This window comes from Lygodium microphyllum, chromosome 4 (assembly GCF_053477565.2).
Source record: "Lygodium microphyllum isolate KBCC chromosome 4, Lygodium_microphyllum_v1.1.10, whole genome shotgun sequence".
NCBI classification, from domain to species: domain Eukaryota; kingdom Viridiplantae; phylum Streptophyta; class Polypodiopsida; order Schizaeales; family Lygodiaceae; genus Lygodium; species Lygodium microphyllum.
In genome coordinates this window covers 146,410,475-146,428,346 of record NC_141138.1, presented here as the reverse complement: position 1 = coordinate 146,428,346, position 17,872 = coordinate 146,410,475, and positions in this window count along the sequence as shown.

Genomic DNA, 17,872 nt, shown 5'->3' with positions numbered 1-17,872 from the left:
TCTCAAGAATATTGAGCATCTCAAACAAGAAGGAGGTGGTTGCAATAAAAGAATCCAAGTAGCAAGGTATATCTTTCTACTTAAGAAATCTAGATTATAACTTTGCTTCTAATAGTATTTGAGTTATGATGTTGATATTGTTTAAGTCTCATCTTCAACCAAATATAAGTGAGAAAGATACTTCAAATGCATCCTAGTTTTATTATCATCTCTTGCCCTCACCAATACCAAAGGACATTATTGAGAAGAAGAAGCTCAAAGAAATAAAGATACAATGCTTGGACTCTTTTATTAGCCATCATTCTTTGGATTCTTGGCTAGTGCGGAAGACTTTGGATAGTATTGGTACTAGTTGGGATGCATATATACATATTTTTTAGCCAATACGATCGAATATGAAATAGGGTTGGATTCAAAATTATTTACTTTCAAGGCCATTTGTGGTGAAGATTGTTAGACAAAGAGTTAATGGCAAGGCAATGGAAGTTTTAGGTAAGCCTTCCCATATCAAGGCCAACTTCAAGAGCAAAAAGAAAAATATTGTTTACAATTAATTTAAAAATATTTTCCTTGATTTTCCTACCCTACAATGTTTGATGATTAGATTCTATGATTTGTCAATAGAAGAGGCACAAGGACTAGCTAGGTTTGTGATTAAATTTGATGAAAGTGAGATTTTAGAGTGTATAAAATTAGAAAGGATTTCCATTACTTTGATAAATAGAGAACTTTCAACAATTCATTGTGATGATTCAATGTCATTTATTGCTCAATATAAACACAATATATGATGGTTAGGAGCTCTTGAAGTAGATATAGAGGATTTGATATATTATATTGGGTTTTTCATCAAACTTTAATACTTGATGTGATTAAGAGCCAACAAGCAAAAGAAGAGCTATTTATCGAGGGATTTTGAAATTACAAGGTCAAATGGCACATAGCTGGTGACTTAAAGACACTCAAATGCATGTATAATGTGTCTAAAGGAGAAAACTCTAGATATCCCTACCTATGTATATCCCCAACTATACAGTTGAGATCAAGCAACTAGAATAGCACTCCTCCATGCATATCAAAGATCCACAATTCAACCCAAATTTAGATATTCCTTTGGCCAATGATCATATATGTACATGTCATATACTTTGAAAAATAATTGAAAATCTCATTCATCTTCATATAGGATTTGCTTGGAAGTTAACCTCCTTATCATCTAGACAAGATGCTATGACAAAGATCAAGCAAGTTTTATCTATAATTGGTTTGTATGGAGGTAATGTTTTCATCGAACCAGATCTTCAAAAGTCTAAGGATGGAAATTATATCTCCAAAAGGCCATCTATTGGTGGGGTGAAGGCTAGAAGATTCTTAAGCTTTCATGGCAAGCTTAGCATGATTAACTCTAGAAATGGGGGTTTAACTATTAAATATAATCAATAGAAATTCCTACATAATGTAGTTAAGGATCGTGCTCATAATGAAGAGGCTCAAAATAGAAAAGCCAAAGTTTGGGGAACACTAGATACGATATTATTTTATTTTGATAAAATTGATTGGAAATATGATGATCTCAAAGACTTCAAAGACCAATTGAGCCTTCTCAAAAAGGCAGTGAGACCGAAGCTTTGGGTAATCAACACTTCACTCACCATACGGTAATGAGTTATTATGTTTATATAGTAAGAAGTTGCTTTGTTTCTTCATTGTCACCATGTTCCACATTTTATCAAACAGTATAGAAGTCTATCTATGTGGTCAATCCAAGGCATGAAAAAATTAGATTGTCAAGCAAGAACAAAAGATACTTTAGACGCACAAGACATGGGGGAGGAAGAGTCAAAGCAAACGATTTATTAGAGGTCTTTCAATGGTTTTACAAACAAATTTGGTATAAATGCAACCTTAGAGATACAACCACATCATGCAATACATCATCGCTGGAAAAAACCATACAAATGGTTACACATAAGAGGAAAGAGGGATATTGAAACTCTTATGCAAAGCAAAGGTTTTTAGAACGGTTACAAAGTAAACAAAGAGAAGGCAAAAGATGGGTTTTAAGAAACCCTTGATTCTTTAGGATATTTCAATATGTCTATGTTGTAGAGGAATCCTTGAATTCATCCCACTCAATAAACCTCAACATTTTAAAAACTCTTGCTTTTTGTAGCTTCAAATATTTTGTATCTCCCACAAGGGAGAGCAAATAGGAGCCAAGGACTCCAAAGTATTCAGCTCTAGACTGACTATAACCAGGCATGTAGCCAAAAACCCTTATGACTTCTTCCTTCCCTACCAAAATTATCTTCTCAACTCCTCTATTGAAAAATTTAGATCCAATGACTTTGCAAATAGATTTTAAAGCCATCATTGGCAAAATTGGAGAGCTTGAGAATCTATTATGATAAATTACAATCCTTTGATTATTTAAGCTTCCAATATAGTGGCCAAGTCCTTGACTTATTCTGAGCTTCAATGGCCTAGGGCCCTTGGCTCTTCCAAGAAAGTTAGTAGGATCTTCAATTTCAATCTGCATAAGAAATCAAAGAGTTTTTCTTGTCAATTGATGAAAATCTTAAAGTCGCTTATCTTTAATACCTACTATTAGGCCCAAGAAAATTTTGGAAATATCTTTAATACTTTTGAGTTTTCATCATCTTCAAGAAGGTCTCATCATAGAGATTTATTGAGTTATTTGGCTTCTCCTTTGATAGTTGCTTCAATATGTGTTCATATCCCATGCCCTCAATGCTAAGCCTCTTTTGCACCTCCAAGAACTCTTCTTTTGTGGGGTAGGCTCTTCTTCTCATATTCTACAATCTCATTGATACATGTGTGTAGGGCCATGGAGCTATCTTGAAAATTCTCTCCCTCAACATTTAGAGATACTAGTGGGCATTGTTCATAACTTAAAAAATACTTATTAGTATCGTCCCATGCTACTACGATGGATTACTAATCTTCTTTGAGATAAAAAAGATGTTGAATGTCATCAAGCAATGCATGATCTTTTTTGTTGATAAGGTAGATAGAAAATGTAGGGATATAATCCAAGAAGCCTTATTCAATATTTGTACTCAATTCCATCTCCTCTTCTTCTATCTTTCTATTGTCCTAACTCTTGAACATAGTAGGAACAAAACCTTGCACCAACTAGTTCTCAAAATACTCTTGAAACATCTCTATCTTCTCTTTAACCTCCCTATCCATATATGCAACATCTTCATCCTTGCTCTCTTGCCCTTTCTTTGAAGGAAAATCATTCATATATTGGAGAAACATAGGAAAGCTTATCCCTTTATGAATCAAAAGGCAGTGCTATGCTAATCCCTATGAAAAAGATAATTTTTTTCACACATTCTAAACTCTTTGTCAATAAGATAATTGTTAACCCTCAAACGAACAAGGTGGAAAATCGGAAAAAACTAAAGCAGAAGATAAGGCCAAGGCAAAAGTGAAACGGGAGACGAAGGTGCACCACGAGAAATATGGAAACACCAGAAGTGCAGAAAAGTCTTGAATCAAGAAGAAATGTACACAAGAAAAAGCGCAAGTCAATGCTTTTGTAAAAGAACACGCGGCACACCATGATTTATTTTAAGAGTGTTGGGCTCTCACCCGATGCAAATTGTAAAGGTAGATGGGTGGTAGGAAGGAAGCAAGGACAATAGAAGGACAATGGAAAAAAGGACCTAGGCTATGGCCGACCATGTAAAAAGGGGATGACCACCCAAATGGGATTTAGGGCTTTGTATATAAAGTTCAAAAGATGAATGAGAGCTCATTCTTTTGGTGTGTGGCAAAGTGGGCTCTCTCTTTTCTTCTTGCTTATGAGTGAGTGAGTGAGGGAGTGTGAGTGAGTAAGTGAGGGAGTGAGTGAGAGAGATATTGGAGGTGAAGCCCTCCTCCATCTCTCCTCTTCTTTTTCTCTTCTCTTCTCGCGTCTCGCGCACGGCTATGGAGGATGGAGCTTGGAGATGGAGGTTTGAGGATGCTTGAGCTTGCATCAAGAATCGTGGAGCTATTGGAGTGCTTGAGAGATGAAGCAACTCTATCGGGCATCAAGATAAGCTCACTACACTCATAGAGAGGGATGGCGCGTCGCCTATGTGAGAGGTAGTCATTAGTGCTTGCTTGAAATACTTAAACAATAAGTGGTATGTGAGTCTTAGAAATTGAGCTTGAGCATGCCTCTAAATTTTGGTTTCATTTCGAGGACCAACGGATTCAAGCTTGAGTGCTTGCGCACTTCAAATTGAGCATCAAAGTAAGGGTTTTATCCTCGAACCGGAGCTTGAAGGTTTTGGGTTTTAATCTGTGCTAATAGATAGAAGGTTTTGGGTTTTAATCCATGCTACAAGTATTTTTTATTTTTGATTATTAGTTGAGAAAGAGAAATCGATTCAGCACTTTGCTTTTGATTTTGGTCACATTTAGATTGGGATAGGTAGGAGAAATCAGAGAGCCTAGGGAAGCTTGAAGTTCACTGCTGGAAAATAGTCTTGAATAGTGCAATAACAACAGAAAATGAAAACAAAAGAGTGCTCAGGTATCTCGGAGTAGAATGTCGAGTGATTAGAAAGGCTAAGGTGTGGGCTAGTGATGAGGGCTTAAGGTCCTAGGTGACTAGGGAAAACCTCATTTACAGTTCTGGATTTGTGTGTGTGTGTGTGTGAGAGAGAGAGAGAGAGAGAGAGCTTGTAGGTCCAAGTCTACATCACATCAATCGGAGCATATTGGGACTTTCAATGAGATTCAGGTATGGAATGCCCTTGGCCTATACTCCTCCTTGATTCTTGTAAGTTCTGGTAGCTACTAGCAATATCTACATTTAGATTTTTGGCAAATAAGTGATCGACAAGTGTTTCGGTTGGCGGAATCAAATGTCCCCCATAGTGTCCAATTCCCAGAATCGGACCGAGCGACTTGTCCAATTCTCAAAATCAGACTCGCAGATTTGTCTGATTCCTAGAATCGGACTAATCAAACCGTTTGATTCCCAAAATTGAACCACTCCAACAAACCCACTTGGTTCAATCGGATACCCTATCCGATTTTGAAAATCGAACAACCCATAATCAGACACACAACCTGTTCAATCGGATGCTCAACCCATCCAATCACGATGATCGGACCGTAGAATCGGACCAACAGCCTTATTTTATTGGGCGGGCATACCCCAATCGGACCACCCAGAATCGAACGCTCTAAAATCAAACACTATCTCATTGAATGCCCGATTCCTAGGATTGGACTCCTAGAATCGAATGCATGGAAATCAGACCGCCAGAATTGGACCAACTCCAGTTGTTCGATTGAACACACACTTGTCCGATTGTGGCAATTGGACCCAACCCTATTTGATCCCCAAAATTGAACACTGGTAAATTGGACACAGCTTGAGAAGGAAAACCTGGGAGTTTGATGAACCCCGACTAACTAGAAGCATGACCCATGTTGGAAGAACCCACCGAATGCCTCACACATAGTTATAAACCTAGAAATTATGGTCAAACACTTTGAAAGGGTGTTTGATGTTGTGAGCTAATTGCAAGATTCCAAATCATCGGACTGAGCCGAACGAGATAGCACATCAAAAAAACCCTAGAAGCTAGCGGGAATAGTTAGGAACCAAACACGCAACCCTGTCAAGCCAACCCATAAACAAGAGTATCGGAGCTACACACTCTCTGTTTTTTCACTCACTCTGATTTCCATCACTCGATGCTCAATTCAGGAAAGCTTAAAGCCTAATTTTGCACAATTCATAGAAAAGAGCACACACACACACACGCACACGCAGAGTGAGGGTAAGTTGAGGCCTGATTGTAAGTAACAAGGAACACACCTAGACTTAAGAACTGGAAGGAACCTGCCAGTTAAGAGAAGACCCAAAGACATAAAAGGGATATCGAATCCCCAAAGGTAGGACCAAGTGGAGAACACAACCAAAAATTTGAATGCAACAAGGACAAAAAATACCGCATAAGTGGATTTACTTGGCCTTATCCACTTGATCAACAACTTGGTAGAAGAGGAAGTCCTAGACATGGAAGAGGACAGCTCAGGCCGTAGAAGCAACAAGGAGCTTAACCTAGGAGACTTCCCTAAGGTTTTCCAACAATTAGTGTACAAATATGATGCTCAAACCTGGCTAGAACACCATGGCAGACCAATCAAGGACATCATGCCATACCTAGAGGAGGAAAGGAAACTGGCCTGCAGACCTCTATAAGGTCTAGTTGCGTACAACCAGGATCAGCAAACTAGGAACTTATGCCAGAGCTTAGAAATGTGAGAGATCCTAAGTGATAGCCTTAACAAGTACGAATCAGTCAGAGAGCAAGAGAGCGCTAGAAGGAGATCTCTCATTGAGCGAGCTCCTAACAAAGCGGCTGCTCGATAACATTGCCGTAGAACAAAGCGATGCGGCATTTGCAACATCGCTATTGATGAGATTGGGAGTCAACCAAGGCTCTAAGAGTCAATCAAAAATCCCTGTGGTAGCAAAGTAGCTGGTGGACAAATACCGAGCTATCGATGAATTGTACAGCTTTGTGGAGCAGTTTGAGTAGGTTTGCAAGGCCAACGGCCTCACTGATCCTACTCAATGATCCCTAGCCTTCGGAGTGTGCTTAGACGACAAGGGTCGGTGGACCTGGTACACAGGTCTACACCCTGCGGAGCGTGCCGATTTCAATGGCTTGAAAAACCTCTTCATTAAGAGATTTTTCGAACCAAGATACTCCGATAACCTATTAGTGTGACTTATGAATGTCAAGAAGAAAGAGAGAGAGGACCTTTGAGATTATGTGACCCACATGAGGAGCCTCTTCAAGAGAATTCCCATGGGTAAGAGACCAACTAAAAGGGTGGTATCTAGGTATTCATTAACAGAATACGGGGTGAAGAACTCTATAAAGCCTTGGTTGGCAACTCAAGCTTGCAACGAGACGCACTAGCAAGGGTCTTTGAAGAGACTATTAGAGTGAATGAATAGCTCAAAGAAAGAGGCTCCAGAGGCTCGAATCAAAAAGAGTCTAGTGCCAAGAGTTTCGAGAGAGCCTCAATGCCAAGAGAGAGAGAAAACTGAAGCACTGAGTCGGGACAAGAGCTAGCATTGATTAGGATGGACATAGCAAAACTGCAAGAGATAATGAGATTACCAACACGCCCACATGTCCAATGTGTGCATTGCAGTGAGAACCACTTGCTAGCTGAGTGTCACAACCCTAGGTCACAACCTTGTACTAATTATGGTAGGTACCTTGGAGGCTTCCATACCCGCAGCCTTATGGTCAACTCCATCTTGCAAACAGACCACCGAATTTCTTTGAAAGGGGAGCCCTATTGGCTCTTCTGGCACTAGACGATGCTAAACCAATCATCCCTAGGATGGAAATCAATCCTATAGGTATCCCTAGACCGCCCGAACCCTAGGTGACCCATCCATCAAGTGATACTCCAGTCCACTATGTGGATGAGCCTAGCAATGATGAGCCTTATGTAAACCCATAGGTGTCATATGATGAGAAACACAATGCTATCCTCATGGACTATCAACCAATACCGATGATGGCATTGGGAAGAGGGAGAGGCAGAGGCCTAGGAGGGTAGGCCCAAGAGCCAATTGTGTGTTGGACTTGCGGTCACCCAAGACATATTTCTTCATGCTGCCCCAAGAGGGAGCAAGTGAATAGAGATAAGGCTGACTTGATGTGCGCTGAGTGTGGAATCACTCATCTCTTTGTCAATTGCCCCAGAAAAAGGCCATCCTCTAGTTTGACAAACGAGCCATCTGTTCCATTGGGGTTATTTGGTGTCGAGATACTTGATGGGGAGCCAACACCTATCCATGTGCAGGTCATGACCCGTGTGCAAACAAAGTAGGTCAGCATATCATTGCCAGGGCCTAGCAACCTTGATGCAACCTCAGTTGAAAAGAAGATCCAGAGACGAAGGAAGAAAAGACCAAACGCTAAGGTCACCCTCAAAACCGAAAGTGCCACAACATACCGATTGGAAGGAAAGTAGTTGACATTGAGAAAGAAACGTCGGCTCCATGGATGGCTGAGAAGGAAAGTGCTAATGTCGAAGAGTATCCCAACCCAAAGCGCCAACTTGAAGCCATCAAGAAGGTGAAGGAGGCCCAGGAACACCTAAAGGACATTGAACCCATACTAGAGGACAAGATCAATGACCTCTCAAGCATAAGCATGCCAATCTCTCTCCCACTACCAAGTTTGAGGGAGGCAAGGGCACTGCAAGCTGGGTCTCCTAGACAAAGCCTAGATACTCTGGGGACAACAAGAAGGCAATCAAGGCCAGTGGCCAAGAACCGCAGACATAGGAGAGAGGAAAGTGACTAGCAACCTCCTCACTACACTGGTGACCACCTCGATAACTCTAAGCTTAAGCAACATGCTTAGACAACACCCAACACTATGGCTGCAGTAAAGTAGTGGGTTGGAGAACCAAATGAGCCAATTGCCACAGACTTCCCTGAGCACGATGCATAAACCCAAATACTAAGTCTAACATTGCACTCCATGCCTAAATCCCTGCACATCAACACCTTTTGGGAAGGCATAGAAATGCATGCAGTCCTACCAATCCTAGCACTGGGAGATGTCACCAGAAAGGGGATTGTGGACACAGGGGTAGGAGTGAGTGTACTAAGCCATACAATACTCCAAACTTGGGGTAACCCACCAGTCGAGGCTGCTAGGTTTAAGGTCACACTGGAAAATGAAATGAAGGTGAAGCCGTTCCGAGTATTAAAAATTTGGCCAGTAAAGATTGCAGGGATCCACTTCTCTGTTGACTTCATAGTCATGAAGAGAGTGGACTACAACATCTTGCTAGGACGACCCTGGATGCGCAACGCGAGGGTCATAGAAGATTGGGGCAATAGTCTTATCTTCTTAGACAATCGAACATAAGATGTGAGAGTAGAGATGGACACATGGAAGACTACGTTAGTTGACCTCGATGCCATCTCCACCATGCTAAAGGGTGACGGAAAGACTAGGGGATCCTATGGGGCTCTTACCAAGTATATCTCGTGTCCTGAGAACAAGCGAAATTGGATGCACATTCTTGCTATTATCAGCCTACCATTCTCAAATGCTGAGGAGTACAAACAAGTCGCCAAGGAAACTGATAAGTTCAAGAACACACCTTCAATGCCGGTCTACATGATGACCGAGAGTATACATGAAAGACCCAATCATATTGCATTCTGAGTCCCAAACAATAGACGCGAACTCCAGGAAACCCTAGGGTACTTAACCAACAAGTTGGCTAGCAATCTAGTGATGAACCTTAAGCCACTCCAAGATCTCTTGGATGAGCATGAATGGCGATGGTCCAAGGTACATGATTTGAACTTGAAGTACAATTGGGCCTTACTTCTTGACCAATAAGCAGGGAATTGTTAGAACTAGGAGAATCAGGAGAAATCGGACAAAGAACGACTACAAATATGAGGACTGTTGTTCCTTCAACAATGAGAGTGAAAAGGAAATTGATACCCTAGAGTATGACACTGGGGGGCATATAATTGAACAAATATAAGTGGACCCCAGACCGCACAGGCAGAGCACACTTAGAGTGGAGAAGGAAGTAAGACACAAGGACTACGACCGAACTTGGTTGGAGCACACAGGTGCAATCGACTACAAGCAGGCATGCCTAGCTTCTCCAAATGATGCACCAGTGCTGGGAACGAACTCACCTTCTAAGCTACAACTGCTAGGGGAGAGCCCCTCCTCTAGTGAAGACGAAGAGTATGATTCCAAATCAGAAGTCAGCTTAGATAGTGATCCTAAAATACCTCAACCTCCCAAGACTAGATGCACGAAGTGGGACCTACCCATCCACCTAAGATGACAATGGTTGATGGAGGAACGACGGAAGCTACCTAAAGAGACACAGACAGAAGAATAGTGAAAATTGCAAAACTTGCCGAAATGATTCACAAAGTTAAGAAAGGGAGACAGGGTGGTGGTCTTGCTAGGAGCCAAATGACAGGGGCAAGCAAGTAAACTAATCGAGGGACCTGCCAAGGTTAAGGAGGTCGATTTGGCCAGGGAAGGGGAGACCCCACGACCTGTCTTTATAGCCGATGACTTGGCTGAGCAAGATGAAGCAAGTCTCATCACTCTCTTGCAAGAAGATGTAGACGTCTTTGCTTGGTCCCTAGAAGAGTTCAAGGGGGTAGACCCTAGTGTGGTGACTCACAACATACCCATGACACTTGATGCAACACCGGTCAAACAACGACCCTATCCCATGAATTTGAAGCATGCCCACGCCATCAAGGAAGAATTTGATAAGCTAATGAGGGCAGGATTTATCTATGAAATTGAACACACGGACCGGGTTTCTCCCATAGTCATTGTATTAAAGAAAAATGGGAGATTTATTGGAGTAGTCACGAACAGACATGCCCCTTTTACCATCTTCTTTGCTATCTTTCTTTTTCCATTGGAGAGACAAACACCTCTAAAATTGCTTTCTTAAAATCCTCCCAAAGAAACAAAATTATGACCAACTCTTTGCATGTATCTCCTCCATGTATGTGTGTAGCCTTCAAGATGGAGTGCTGCAAAATAGATCTTAGCTTCATCTTGGCAAGGAAAAAGTGTGAAGAACATCTTTAATTTATTTACCCATTCTTCCCACTCCATTGGAGATGCATTATCACCCTTGAAGTTGGAAATGGTGATCTTCTCTTTATACTCCCACTGATTATAGGTTGGTTGTTGGAGTGATGTCCAAAAGATGATTGTTTCCAAGACTCTCTATACATTGAACCTCTTCCAAAAGAATTTGGTCTAGAAGCATTACCACCTTGCTTTCGTTGACCCGATCCAATAGAATGAGGTTGTCCACTATTAGGCTGACCATAAAATGAGTTCTCTTTGTTAGTGATATAATGGAATGACCTTCTTTCCTCAAATATTTCATTCTTACCATGCATCTCTAATTCTTTTTGCTTGATTGGTAGATTGGAAAGGAAAGGATTTGTAGAATGGGTCACATCCATGAAAATGTTCATTCTCATCTTCTCTTAAGTTCTCCTCCTCTTCAAAAGTGGCCTTATGTCTTGAATTGAATTGTGAAAGGGTATGATGCTTTGATGGTATCGATGGCTAATAATAGGCACTCTTCAATGTTGGTGGCTCTCCTTTCTCAAAGGTTGACATTATTGGCTAATCAATTCCTTTTCCTTTCATATTAGTGGGCTGGCTGAAGTATTTTCAATATGAGAAGTGGGTTCATTTGGCATAGAAGGTGTGGTTTGAGTTTTCAAGTCTTTGATAGCTACTAGTACATCTTCAAATCCACTTTTCATAGACTTTGCCTACTACATCCTCAAATCCATTATACATAAACTTGACCAACCGTTGAAGACTCTCTTTTACCTCATTGGATGTTTTCTACATCTTTCCCAATGAATTAGAGAGTTTTTCATGAGTGTCATGCATCCCAATATTTAGCATATGTAGCTCTTTTGAAAGTATGGAGTCTTCAAAAGGTTCATGAAACAATTGACTCTTATCATTGCCAAGTCGTACACACTACAACCATTAGCAGCACTAACATCTTCATCTTATTGGTCTTGATTATGGGCTTCATTATTGTTATTTTGATCATTGATATAATCTCTAATATCCTCTTGAATGGTTTCCATTACTTCCTTTTCTTTTGTTTTTGGCCATTAGGGATAGTTGCTGTGTCAAAGATGATTGTTTCAAAGAAAATTGACAATATCTTGCTTAATATTGCACCAATACCAATGATTTCTTAACCCAAAGGAAGCTCATATAGTGGGGATATTCTATATTTATTAAGATCTCAGCTTGAAAGAGGGATAATAGGTGTAATGACCTCAAACAATGCACTCATGTCAACCCAGTCCCACTATATCGACTATCAGAAAAATTGTTATAACTTTTTCTCCTGATGTCTGATTACTGAAATTTTTAGTTCAAATCAAAGCTTGACATCCCCTCTCAAGATAGCAAGCTCTTAGATAAGATCATGAGTAAAAAATTCTATAACTGAAATTGTAAATGCCTTGTTTCACCTTGAATTGTCTCTTGGAGTACTTCTAGATACCCAAAACACTTAGTAGACCTGTGATGGATTATAGGGCACCTTCAATTTCTAGTTCCTAGGATGAATATTCAGTTCATAAACTCCAATTCTTCTCCAAGAAAGCTCCTATGACCATAAGCTTGATGGAGATGATCCTTATGAGCTCCAAATGTGACTGAAAATTGAAGGGAAATCAATGATGAACCTTCCAAGAGAGTAGAAGACTTTAAATCTTGAAAAAGAGCTCTCCCATTGAAGTACTTAACTTGCATAAGCTTTCCATATGCTTGCAACATCAAAATCAAGCTCCATTCTTGCAATGTTGAAGCAAGACCTTCAAATTTTGGAAAAATCCAATTCCTAGAAGCCTTAGGAGGCATCAAAAGCCAAAAGCCCCATGATTCCAATCTTCAAAGACTAAAAATTTTGAAAGAATCAAGTGGCTGCACTATTTGCCCCAAATCAAGAGAAGAGGATGCTCCAATCTTTCTTGAAATCCTCAATGTAGACCCAATGTGTGTTGTAGATGCTTCTCCTTGACCGTTGAAAGCTAAAAGGCATCAATAAGAAGCCAAATCTTCAAGAAATTGAAGGAATATTCATGCTTTCCATTTTCAGCAATGGCTACAGTTTTGAAGCTCCAAGAATTCAAGAGAGAGTGATGAAGTTTGCTTCTATCATGCTATAGACTTGGAACTTGAGTAGGCTAGAAGATAAGCTTGACCTTCATTTTTGCTCACATTGATGAAGGAGTGTGTCTTCAAAAAACTGGCGCAAATAGTCCATGAACCTACTCATTTACTTCATGATTAAAATGAGGCTTAAGCAAGGCATATAGGTACTCTATAGTAAGCTTACAACATGAAGAATTGATCTATGGTAGCCCTTTGGACCATCAGGGAACTGGGGAAGAGTTAGAAGCAAGATCTTGGCTATGGAGTTGTAGAGAAGCTTGCAAGAAGAAGAAAGAAGAGAGAGAAACTCTCTTTTTACAAAAGAAACCCTTTTTTTAGTCCATTCTTAATCCATGTTAACCACAGTTAACTCAAGGATCTCTAAAATGTCATGTAAAGAGCCACGACATGCTATTTTCACCATAGATCCTCCAATTTCTTCATGTCCAACTCCAAGAACCTCCATATTAGTGACAACTTGATGCAGATAACCATGACCATTAACTGTGTCAACCATTGTAACTAAATCTTGTAATCCAGTTACCTGTCACCCATTTCTATGACTAAATTTTCCAAAGGAAATGACTCTTCCCATGGATCAAAATCTATGCTCTGATACTATGTAAAATGTAAAATAGCTAATTCTCACAACAAGCAAAATAACTAGAAATACAAGAAATACATGATATGTTCCAAGAAACCATAGCCAAGGTGGCTAGGCATGAAATTATATTGCCATTGAAGGCTAAGAATCAAATATGAATGTTGCAACATGACTACTCATCTCATGCCAAAGTGGGACATGGTATGCACCCCATGATTATGGTGGCTAAGAGTATGCACCCTTTTAGATGGTGGGAGAAAGGAAACCTCAAAATATGTATTCTTCAAAATTAAAAAATATCCCTCACATGTTGCATCTCCACCTTTTATACTAAACCCTAGGCTAAGGCATTTATGCTTTATTACACTTCTAAATTGTTGATTTGCCAAGATACCCTCCATAAAGAGCTCTTCTTCTTGGCCACAACCCTTCTCCTTCAATTTAGCTATAAATACAGGGCATGAGAAGCCATGGAGACAGTCCAAAAAATAGAGAGGAAAGGCCCTTTTCAAAAGTATAGAGCAAGGGGAAGTGGGCAAGAGAAGCACAAGGACATGAACCATCATCATGAAGACAAGGAGGATACTCCACGAGCTCTTGAATTCGAATCTCCTATCCCTTCTATCTTATTTCTCTGTGGAAGCAAGACTCTTCTCGATTTTTCTAAATTCTTGGAAGTCACCTTCCCCCATCAATCAAATTTTCGTCAATCTAAATACCCCCCCAAGCCCCTTTGCCAAAATCTCCTTTTCAATACTTGTAATTAAAGACCATGGCCTCGAAGAAGAAAGTTATGAAGGTCAAAGAGGCAGTGTCAATAATGTTGCAGACACAATTACTACAAATGGAATGGCGAGTACGAGAATTACAAAAAAAGCTGCAAATATCATCAACCAAGCAACCATCATGGATCTTCAAGTACTATTTTTTTAAATAAAAACAGCTAGTAGACCTTCATCCCATGAACGGGCAATAAAAGCTGCATTTGTAAAATAAGATTTTATTCAATTATATACAATCTTTTTAAAAGAATTCAGAACCACAAATTCCAAGGGATAACTCGGGTTTGTACAAGATGAACCTAAGTGAGTACAAGGAAGGTATTATGTCCCTAAAATATTTAATGTTTTTTATTTCTGTTGATTGAACAAACCTCTGATGAGTAATCACGGATGCTAATCCCCGGTATGTAAGAGACCTTGAGATGAAATTGCCAAGGGATACTATTCGTAATTATGCTAACCAAGATTTTTTGCAAGTAAGGACCCACAAAACTCCAAAGGGTTATCCTCAATAAAATTATTATTTAGATTCGGTCCAACTAGATCCAAGGAAAGGGAAAATCTAGGAAGACTATTGGAAGATATTGCCACTTGCACTAATTTTGCCACTTATGCTAATTTGCCTCGATGTTATTATTTCTTGGGAAAAAAAAGATTTTTCTTGAAAATAAACTTGTTAAAAAGTTTATGTATAATGCATTCGAAATAAGATGTTTGTGATTGCAAGTTAGGTATTGATCTTTCCTAAAATCATTAGGCTAAAAGATGGATGCCTGAGTATTGAAGATCACCGTGACTAAGGTAGTGTTCCGCCGATGACCACAGAACATCGACTGCGGTAGTGTTCTTGATGGCGCTAGACCTCCCCAAGGCCATCATGAATAAAACCTACTTCAAGCGATTTTTATTTCTTTTTTTATTTCACATTAGTGAGTTTAGACCAATCATGACGCAAAAGGTCTTATCGTAGGAAATTCTAGTCGACAGGAGGAGGTGAGGATACCAAAGGGCTCTGGTCATAAACTAATTAGGCTCTTACAAACTACCAACTACGCTTCGATTTCTAGGCTATGTCCTAGAAGTTCCAATACTAGTTGGGGAACAAAACTTGGAGAGAATAATACCTTTTCAAATAAGAAAATATTTGTGAAAAGTCCATTTTCTGAAGGAAACTATTAAGAAGGAATTGCTTTACTCTATTTTTATGTCGTGAATTAAAGGCATGTAATGAATTTGTATTAAGAGATAATTCAAAGAAGTTGTTTTTATATATTGAACCTAAAGTGGTAGGTAATTAGGTAGCTAAAAACTACTCTCTCGAGGGAAGCGGGAGGATGGGATCTAGACCAATGGTTGGGTAGTCTTGGTAAGCTAAGAGCTTTTCGAAGAAGGAATAAAATTCACATTTTTTTAATAGTCCATTAGAGATCAAGAAGCCTAACTCTCATCACTTTAGAACCCTAGGCAGAAGGGATTAAAGTGGCATACTTCCCCGATTGTCTTGAACCCAACACAACGTAAGTCCACTTTAGTCAAAAATTCCTATAGGAGATGGAATCTCAAACCATGTGCTCACAAGATATGCTCGTCTTCGGTGGAAACAATGATGCAAGGACCAAAGAACATCCAAAAGCACTATCACTTGGAACAATATTAAGGACGTTGTGCATTGGAGATATCTTCCACTCGCATATCAAGCTTAGAATATGAACAAGTTCTTCAATCTAAAGTAGTTATGCCTAAGCCTAGAAGTCTACTACTCCAAATTTGTAACGCTTCTAAAATATGCACCTACGATGGATGTTTCACAGCAAATATCCAAATTTTGCAATGGTCTAAATCTACCCTTGAATACGCGTCTTGAATTAATGAGGCCATCAGATTTATAGGATGCATTGATTTGAGCAACTCCAATAGTTTAGGGGATCGAACAAAGGTTGAGAAGTGTGAAAATTTGGAATAGAAACAACCATGGCAAGGGTAACTTCCAAGGTTATGCAAAAAGAGCCCAAGGGTAGTACCAACTAAACAAGATAAAGAATGCCAAAATCAAATGTAGTGGGAAGCTGTATACCCATTGGAAGGAGCAGTGAGACTCCAAGGTGCTTCTATTGCAAGGAATCAGGACATTTTAAAGGTCAGGGGCAAGGCCAAGATGCCATGGGAAAGGTTGCTAGAATAAACCTAAAGGAGGTCAGTAAATGATAAAGATCCCACAATGGAATTTGATATGGAAAGAGCCATAGTACATGCCACTCTCAATAAGAAAGGTCCAAATTGCCAATTCTCAATAATTCAAACACCAAAAAATTATCAAGGTAAACTCTTTCAAATTTTAATCAACTGTGGAAGTACCTACTCTTTTGTATCACCAAAATGTGCAAAAAGGCTAGGCATAAACACTACTCTTGCACCTAGATTGCTTGTGGAGTTAGCAAATAGCAAAGAAGTTCTATCAACATAACAAACTAGCAAGGTCGAATTTAACTTGGGTGGCAATTCTTCCAAAATGAACTTTTGAATTATGAACCTTGAGGCTTATGAATGCCTACTAGAAATGGTTAATTCCAAATAATACCCATATCCATTGCAAAAAGAGCCAAATCACATTCCAAAACTCAAAGGGAGAACAAGTGTCTAAGATGTACAAGACTGACCACCCCTGACAACAGTCAAGGAAGTGCGAAGCTTTCTGGGGCTAATGGGTTGGTATAGAGTCTTCATTAAAGACTATGACTTAATCATCATGCCTCTCACTAATGTTCTAAAAAAGGAGATCTCCATTACATGGACGTCCGCCGAACCACCTAGCTTTGAGAAGCTTAAGCAAAGTTTGTTAACCGCCCCTATCTTAAGGCTACCTAACCTGAGCAAAGAATTCAAAGTCATAACTGATGCAAGCTCTCTTGGTTTGGGTTGTGTGCTTATGCAAGAAGGACATCCAACAGCCTATGCTTCAAGAAAATTAAAGATCCACGAAAGAAACTATGTCACACATGATCGAGATTTACTTGTTGTAATTCATGCCTTTAAATTATGGAAACATTACCTACTTGGTAATAAGTTTTCTCTAGTCGGTTGATCTCATAAAGGCCTAAATTGGAATTTTACTCAACCAGATCTCAATGTGAGACAACACCAATGGATTGAGACCTTGCAATTATTCAACTTTGAAATCAAGCATAGACAAGGCAAGGAAAATGTGATTGCGGATGCCCTAAGCTGTAAATCATTCCTTAATGCTCTAATCCTAGAAGAACCCTCTAGGATTGGAACTCTTGCTACAATGATTTTCATTCCCAATAACCCTCTCATAGAAATGGCTAAAGAAGAGGTAGTGAAGGATCCAATCTATCAGAGATTGTTAAGAGAGATTTCCGTCAAGGATTCAAATCCAAAACTCAAGACTAATTATCAAGATTTTTTCATAAACGAGGAGCTTGCCTATCACAGGAAAAGACTATTTATTCCTATAAGTCAAGAACTCAATAGGAAAATACTCTAGGAAACTCACAATTCTCCATTTTTGGGTCATCCCAGTTATGCTAAGACTCTTATCATCATTAGTGTGATGGGACTAGCACTTAGCTACTAGGAGGGGGGTAATGTTAATCCAAAAATGACACAAGGCACAAAGAAGGCTTACAAAGGAGCATAAAAAGAAAACTCAATGGAAAAAGAAGTCCAAGAAGCATGGGATTTTT